Source organism: Aptenodytes forsteri, unplaced genomic scaffold (genome assembly GCF_000699145.1).
Source record: "Aptenodytes forsteri isolate BGI_AS27 unplaced genomic scaffold, ASM69914v1 Scaffold241, whole genome shotgun sequence".
Taxonomy (NCBI): Eukaryota; Metazoa; Chordata; class Aves; order Sphenisciformes; family Spheniscidae; genus Aptenodytes; species Aptenodytes forsteri.
The window spans coordinates 1,208,876-1,215,357 of NW_008795252.1; the positions used below are offsets into that span (position 1 = coordinate 1,208,876).

The 6,482-nt window shown below is 38.9% G+C and overlaps 1 protein-coding gene across 2 annotated transcripts in view; it reads left to right on the forward strand.

The window, feature by feature from the left end:
- Positions 1–6,482, forward strand: part of ERC1 (ELKS/RAB6-interacting/CAST family member 1) — a 310,968-nt gene that overhangs the window by 123,885 nt on the left and 180,601 nt on the right. The gene's annotated exons all lie outside the window — the stretch shown is intronic.

Sequence of the window (6,482 nt, forward strand, 5' to 3'; positions counted from 1 at the left end):
CCCAGCTTCTTGTGCACCCCCAGCCTACTCGCTGGTGGGGTGAGAGGCAGAAAAGGCCTCGACTCTGTGTCAGCACTGCTCAGCAGCAGCTAAAACATCCCTGTGTTATCCACACTGTTTCCAGCACAAATCCAAAACGTAGCCCCATACTAGCTACTATGAAGAAAATTAACTCAATCCCAGCCAAAACCAGCACAGAGGAGAAAAACAGATTGGATTTTGCTGGGGGAATGAGTAGCTGGGATTACCAGGAAAATTGTACTGAATCTGGGACTGAGGGAAGATACGGTACGAGGAGGGGGTTGCATATGGGCAGAAGACGTGGGACTACAGGTGCTGTTGGATAGAACTAACTGTGCAAAAAAAGCCCCCAAACCTGAAAAGAAAGTGGTAGGAAAAGCATGAGGAGAACTGGTAGATTAAGGGAAATCTAGGGAAACAGGGAATCTGCCTGGATAAGAGAAGTGGAATTTGAACCTGGCTAAATAATGTTGATAAAAGTGGGGAAGTGATTGTACCCCTGTACTCAGCACTGGTGAGGCCGCACCTCGAATACTGTGTTCAGTTTTGGGCCCCTCGCTACAAGAAGGACATTGAGGTGCTGGAGCGTGTCCAGAGAAGGGCAACGAAGCTGGTGAAGGGTCTGGAGAACAAGTCTTATGAGGAGCGGCTGAGGGAACTGGGGTTGTTTAGCCTGGAGAAAAGGAGGCTGAGGGGAGACCTCATCGCTCTCTACAACTACCTGAAAGGAGGTTGTAGCGAGGTGGGTGTTGGTCTCTTCTCCCAAGTAACTAGTGATAGGATGAGAGGAAATGGCCTCAAGTTGTGCCAGGGGAGGTTTAGATTGGACGTGAGGAAAAATTTCTTTACTGAAAGAGTGGTGAAACATTGGAACGGGCTGCCCAGGGAAGTGGTTGAGTCCCCATCCCTGGAGGTATTTAAAAGACGAGTAGATGAGGTGCTTAGGGACATGGTTTAGTGGGCATGGTGGTGTTGGGTTGATGGTTGGACTCGATGATCTTAGAGGTCTTTTCCAACCTCAATGATTCTATGATTCTATGATTCTAAGTTTGGGGAAATGAGATATAGTACAAAAGGATTGTACTTGGTGCAAATAGGCAGAATTTGCACACAGGAGAGCATATTCTCTATGAAATCTTTTTCTCTATGAAATCTTTAATAGCATGCAAAATTTCTGAGACTCCCCACTACTCTGAAGTCAGAAAATACAAAATATGGGAACAAACTGGGTGTTTTATTCCCCAGTATGATATAGTTAACACAGAACATAAGGTGCAAGAGGCTGTATGGTGGCTTTTAAAGTTCCAGTCCTGTTGATGGTTCATGACAACGTCAGCGTCATCTCATGTGATGGAAAGTTGGGGGTTTTTTCCCCCTGATTTTCTTATACCTAAAAAATTAAACTTAACTACTCTACCCCTCCCAGAAGCCTTGTTAAGATAACATTCATTTTGAAAAAATTAAATATCCAAAAGCTAGGAAATGGCTGATGCAACATTGTGTGGCCTTTCTCATTTTTCATTGTGAGGTAGTTGTTGTAATATTTTATAACTAAATTTTTGTCTGCCAGACTCTTGTGCTTTTCAGTATTGTGTGAAAAATGCTCAAAGAATGAGCAAGAGTCATATAAGGAAGATGATAATCATCTAGAGAAATTAGATGATAATTTTTTTTTTAAGAGTAGGAAAGCATTAAGGGAATAAGGCAGGATATTTTTGCATTTCAGTTTTTCACCTGCACAACAGGTATAATAATGCATCCTCATTTCCCACTGGTGGTGTTGAGAAGTGAAGTTAGTTACTGTTTGCTAGGAAATAGCCTACAGTCGTGATTAGTATGATAGAAAGAAAATGAGGAATTATTTTTTTTTTAGTGTCATTTGTGTAATTTAGAGTAAATAAGGCATAGAGCTATACACTGAATATCAAAAAACAAATACTGAATATCTGCTCGTTACTTGAGTAATTCCCTTCTGTGCATTGAATGAAGTGCTGTTTCTGTAATATGGTAGCCTGTGGTCAGGTGAGTAAAGCCTGATTCAGAGGAGGCATGGGTAAGGGGGTTGAAGTACGCTCACAAAGACAGCTGTCATCTGGGCATTTCTCTTCCGTCTTTGTACACTTTTTGTTTTGGTGTAAATTACAAAGAGAGAAAATTGTTAATGTTTAATAACGACTATGGGAACTTATATCTTTCTGCAGAGATTATTTTTTTCAGTAATGGGTTCTCTCGAGGCATCTTCCTCCTATTTAGACTTTCAGCCTTCTTTATTAAATGATTCCAACCAAATACTTGCTTATTCAGTGTCAAAAATTTACAGTCACGGTCTAACCATTTAAAAGATTTTGTCAATAATAAGATAACAAATAACTCTTTATGACAGACTCATTTTCCGGTGCATAGTATATCAGAGAATTCACTGAGCCTTTAACTTCCAGTACAGCCTTTTTGAACAGCTGTTACAGTACGTGGTGTTTAGAGCATTGGAGCTAAAGGAGGAGCAAGTCTGGTTGTTTTTCAAATTTATAATTTTGTTGAAACTAATAAAGACACGATGGAAGGCAGCACATATGTTTTATCGCTTGAATTGCTGCCTTCACAATAGGAAAAATAAAGAAAATGGTTGTGTGTGTGTGTCTTTTGCAGTAAATAGTCATATTTTTGTATTTGTATGTGCATTTACTATTTTTAGGAGATGTGAGGCACACTTGGAGGTAGGAGGGTGGATTAAAATGGGATTTCAGATTCTTGGGAACTTCCATTTTGTGGCCAAAAGTTCTTGGCAACATTTGTATGTGAAATGTTAAACTGAATTTACTGTCTCAGTTCATAGGTAAAAGTAGAAAGTGTTTGCTGTGAATTATTTGCTGTTTTATTTAGTTAATCTTTTAGGAATATTGATTGGGAATCTTAGCCATAACGTTTGTACTTTTTATTTACATTTTAGAATTTCTAAATTAGATATGTGCTATTGTTTTCTTCCCTGCCTCTGGCACACTTTAAGCTGTGTAAGATTACCTTTCCTCTTAGTAAAGAGTGTTTTTTGGCTTGAGAAATATCAACTTAGAAAATTCTTTTTAATGTGTTTTGTCTTCCTCTCCTCTCCATCTGTAAATAGTCGTTATTTCTGTGAAACATTGGTCATCTTTGTTTTAGTTGTTGAAGTTGGCTTTGTCAGCTGGTTTTCTGTGGAAGCAATGGAAGTTATAGTACATTTATTTGAGGAACAATCACTCTTTCTTTTATTCTTCAGGTACTCACCCCATCACTTACCACATTCCAGATGGGAAATGATGGCTAAGAGCAGAAAAGCAGAAAGCTGTTAAACCACCTCTTAGTTTATAGTCCCTCTTAAGAACTTTGAGAGCATATCCAGAGTAGTAAGCTTAAACTGAGTAGTAAGCTTAAACTATTCTCAGTCCTGAACCACTTAGAACTTGAAATAAAATTCACACTGGTAAAGTTTAATACTGATCAGATGAGCTTTGCTAATAAAAACACCGCTTAAGAAGGTGCTACTTTCTAGCTAAAATGTTTCTTATGCAGATCAATGCAGAATCAAACATGCAAGTTTGACTGAGCTCTTGAAAGTAGCTTAAATTCACCTGTTTGACTCCACACTGGAACAGACATGGAGAGCTAATGACAGAGTCAGTAGTAACAGTTAAGAGGTTTAAAATAGCCTGTAATCAGGTAAACTCAGTGGCCCGTGTGGACATACCTTTTCTTATTTCTCGTTTGTCAGAGGAGAAAGTGAAATGTTGCCTTCACCCTAAGCAAGCTGCTTTTTCAATTTATTTAATTTTTTATCGTACTTTTATACATTTTCATACTTGTAACTATGTGAAGAGGTTGCAGATTTAGGAATGCTGTCTCAGGCAGAGCTGAAAGTTGAACCTATTGAAATGCACTTCTTATAGTCTCTTAATACAGCAGAAATTGTCTTTGTGCATTTGTCACTTTACATGTCCATTCTGTTTCGAAAATGAAATTACTGCCTTATTTTGGAATTTTTGTACACCTTTGGTGGGCGGGGGAAGTTGTATGTGTTGGGTTTTTTTTTACTGTGAATATAGGAATTCATTATTTGTGTTTAACTTTCTTTTTGGTTAAAAAAAAAACCAAACCCGCTGAATTATTTCGCACGGTGTTGCATTGGGAAGGTAGCTAATTTAATCTGTTCCAGATCTTGAAGTGAGTTTGTGGGAAACCTCTAAATGCATTGGTTTTCTCTCCTATACAATAAATGAATCCAGTAGGATTTTAGATATGGTCATGTAACACATATTTTGTACATACCCCACAAAATGGACCAAAGTCACTCAGTCAGTAATTCACAACTCAGGAAGTGGTCTCCAGTTTACACCATATCACATAACGTTTTCTTTGTGTTAGGTGAAAGTATCCATACTTAGGTGCATTATATACAAATAACATGTGTTACGTGTCTTAACTAATAATTTATGTCATGTAAATAGCCCTTTCGTTCTATAAGAACCAGACACACTGACTTGTTGGCTAATTTTCTAAAAAAGAAAATTGATTTCCCCTTCTCAGTAGTGTCTCTTGGGTTGTTGTGGAGATGCTTTTATTAGCACAGAGTAATATAAATCAGGACTGTCCTGACAGTAGAATTGCATTAGGTCTTACAACGTATTTTGAATTAGAGAGTTTAGTAATGCAGGCTAACAGCCCAGCTTTGCTTTTTTTAAAAGAAGTTTCTTGATTATCTGATTATGTATTTTGGATGACTTTAAAGAGCCTGGAGGAGTATTTGTTAAAACAAACAATCTGAGATGTTGGAAACATACCTAAATCCAGTACAGAAGAATTCAGGCTGTACCTCTGGTGAAAACCAGACTTAACTCTATACATAGTGTCTCTTAGGAGAATATAGATGCCCCCCAAAAACATATTTCCAGTTCTTGCAAAACAGTATTTGGAAGGGAAAGACGTGAGTTTTTGCTTGAAATTTAAGCATAGTTGAAAAGAAAATGAAATCAAATATTTCAGATTTCCCGCAGGCTGGAAATCCCAATAACAGGATTTCCCAATAACAGGAACACCCACCAACACTCTCCTTCCAAAGCAGAGTATGTTCCCTGATGCCTGTGGCTGTTCATGGAACACTTACTAGTCTCATTGCTGCAATGTCCTCCAGGAGTCTGCATCATCTTGGCAACACGTTATTTAGACTTCCACTTGCCTTACAGAGTCCTTTCCAAGGGTTTATAATTCAAAGTGCTTATGGGGCAGTAAAGAATCTGGAAGCATAGACAGCCCTAACTCCAAAAGGCTTCTCAAAGCTTCCAGGCTCACCAGGGATGCACTTGGAGCTGGGTCTCAGAAGCTCAGAAGCAGGATTTTCAGACTTAACAGCTCAGTGACAGAGAAGCAGTGGGGTTTGACTTGAAAGTCTCTCAGAAGTGGGGAGCCTTTTAAGTCTTCCTAAACACATTGCCTCAGGAAAGGGTTCTGTTCTTCGAGGATCTATGGTTGTTGGGCATTCCTGCTGAGACCTGCCTGGGAGACGTGGGGATTGCCAGGCATTTTGTTCTAGGATAAAATACTGTGCAGGTTATCCAGCTTTCTGGAATTCCTTGCTTAAAAAAAAAAAGAAAACCAAAACAGCTTAGCATCGACCCTTAGGCAGGCTGCTACAGGGCCAAGGCCCTGGAATATGAAGCGTTCCAGGATTTGGACAACCCAGATCCATCCCAAGGTCATAGTCCCAGTAAAGACAGGCATCAAGGCCTTCTTCAGTCCTAGAATATTCTGCTCTGAGATTCTCCTGGACTTCACTAGAATGTGGCTTTGGCTTTAACGGAGCTAATTAAAAACAAGAGACTTTGAGGCAAAAATGTTGGGGCCATGAATAGATATTTTCCTCCGGTCTTATTTTACTAAATAACTGAACAGATTTAGCCAAGTATATTTTTGCTGTTACTTGGTTCTTTGGAAGCAGCAGCTTCTAATCCTGAGGTTTATGCTGCTGCAGTTCTGTCCAATTACCTTTAAAAGCAACAGAGTCCTATACTATCAGATTTAGACTTACTGTGCTTTGGAGCAGAACATTGGCAGCTTGTAAAACAACTTTCCACAGCTGCACACGGGGGAAAACAGTCTGTAGTCTTATTTTCTGTTGTAGGTTGGTTTCAGAGAAGAGAAAGGCCTTGAGTTTGCAGGCAATCTTGGTCGGCAGAATAGTTCCACCAAACCTGCTATTCACTGAAGCATGAAATAGCTTTAATTGATATCAAATAGCAGTTCAAGATCCAAGAGCAGAGGGGCAGGGGGAGAATGAAAAGATAGTCCTTAGTCTGCTGGTTTAAACTCCAGCATAAATACTGCCTTTTCATTGTCTCTAATATGCTTGGGAACTGTTGAATTAATTTTACTAATAAATTAGTGATTTTTTTTTTTTTTTTTAACAAACCAAGCCATTTTAAAAAAAAAAAAAA